The sequence below is a fragment of the Rissa tridactyla genome, chromosome 2, assembly GCF_028500815.1.
Source record: "Rissa tridactyla isolate bRisTri1 chromosome 2, bRisTri1.patW.cur.20221130, whole genome shotgun sequence".
In the NCBI taxonomy this organism is placed as follows: Eukaryota; Metazoa; Chordata; class Aves; order Charadriiformes; family Laridae; genus Rissa; species Rissa tridactyla.
Window position 1 is genome coordinate 61,001,620 of NC_071467.1, and position 2,238 is coordinate 61,003,857.

A 2,238-nucleotide genomic window follows, 5' to 3' on the forward strand; every position below is an offset into this window, starting at 1 on the left:
ACCATTGAAAAAGCTTGTCATTAGAGAATTATGCAAAATAGTCAGAGGGTGTTTGTATCTACATCTTCCTTTATCAAGTTGTACTGTGGATTCAGAATCATTTGCACTATAAGTTTGTGTAAGCACTCATACAAAACAATTTAACAGGCAATCATGTTCTAAAAGGTTTATAACATAGTTTTTCAATAATTTTAGCTGCTAAAGCACTATTGAAGACTTAATTTAGCGTACATCTCCCATATCCTGTATCCAGTAAACATTCCTGACTGCCAATAATTATATTATTACATGGTAAAACAGTCCTCTAATTCCTAACAATTTACATTTAACTTGAGAAAATAGAAAAATTTGGGTTTGTTTTTTTTCCAAAATAATGAAAAAAAAGTTTTAATTTCATATGAATGAATAGTTCATAGTAGTAGTTCATCACATATATTAAGGTCAAGTAACATCTTTATTTCACTGTTCTGGAAATGACCAAGTCAAAAATCTTCAAAAAAAAAAAATAAAAGGTGTAGAATTGTACCCGCAAATTCCTTCAGTTTAAATTGCTCTTTGTTAATCTATTAAAGACAATTAAGAGAACATCCTTTTTTTTTTCCTGATAATTTCTGAGAAAATTTGAATACATGCAAGTCAAAACTACCATAATGGTGACAAAAAGGTCCTCTTTCATGAAGATCATCAATAAATGACTACCTTCAATAAATAAGTCTATTTGGAAATTCTAGAGAATTCTTTTGCTAAACAAGTTAGTCTTTTTTCTTTTCCATTATGTCTTTCTGTTTAATCTCTCCATCCAAAAGTTCTGTGTATTTTCCGTTCTTTTCCTCCTCTTGTTCTTCCTCACTGCCTTCATCTGTGAGCTCCCGATCATCATTTTCTTTTTTAGCTGCCTCATGCTCATCTACCCCTCCATCTGTATCAGCTGTGCAGATTCCATAACACATAATGCTGATGACCCCCAGAGGCAACCCAAAGAGAAAGCATCCCAGAAGTGGCGAACTCTTGAACACAGACTGTTGAAACACAAATTTGAAGTAAAAAACGCTTTCAGTGAATATACAAAATTACTGCATTACTTCTCTTATTACTCTGTGTATTCTCTTATTACTGCGTATTCAGTAACATCCAAAATGACAGAGATAGGGTTTTTTGGTTTGTTGTTGGGGTGAGTTTTTTTGTTTGTTTGTGGGGTTTTATTTGATTTTTTTGTTTGGTTGTTTTTTTTGTTTTGTGTTTTGCTTTGGTGTTTGTTCCCCACCCCGAAAGGAGGGCTAATCTTCATTTTAACCATTACTACTATAAGTTCATAAAAATGTCTTAGAACTTCAAATACTACAATGCTGCATTGGGACGGTTAATGCTGACATGCCAATTGTGTATCCTATTCATTGTTTGAAGCTTGAGAAACAACTGTTCTCATAGTGTTAAAATAACACTTTGAGGCAACCCATTTCATCTCTTATTTGTGTCTCATTCTCAAAAGTTAGGTAGAGCAATAAAGAATCTGTTATTAAACACCTTCCTATTGAAAAATAGTTTAATGGCACAGGAGGGAAGACTTTTGGTTTTAGAAACCGATGGCTAAATATTGCACATTCACAGAAGTTTGGAAGCCACTCATACAGAAACATATGGGTTTCAATTTAAATTCACAGCACAGGTTTTTTTACTTGTGTAGGACAAATGAAGAAACAGATTTGTGTAAATCTTCCCAACAAAATTTTGTTAAGCATAACTAACCTATCAGAAAGAGAATAAAAAAAATTGCTTCAAAACTTCACCAAGTGTAGTATTTAATGCCCTTACGCCCTAATTAATTAGACTGAAATCATAACATTTCTCACAAGGTGAAATTGCTATCAATTTCAGTGAAAGGATGTCAAAAGGGGCAAGGAAAAGATTTTGAATTCTCCTTGTTCTATCCCTTAAAATTCATGTCAGACTAATACAGAAAAGGAGTGAAAAATGAAGAAACTAACGCATGTTGAATATTTAGCAGACTGGAAAATATTATTAAAACTTTAATCAAGCAGTTCACTCGGCTTAAACCTAATGTATATATACCTATGATATATACATAATATATATAATATAAACAAACTTATTTAAAAATATTTCTAAACATTCTGAAAAGATTTGCATCTTGATTGACGACAGTACCATCTAATTTAACAAAAAATAAAACTTACCCCTACAGTAGACTTGGCATCATAGATTATTCTCTTGATTCGT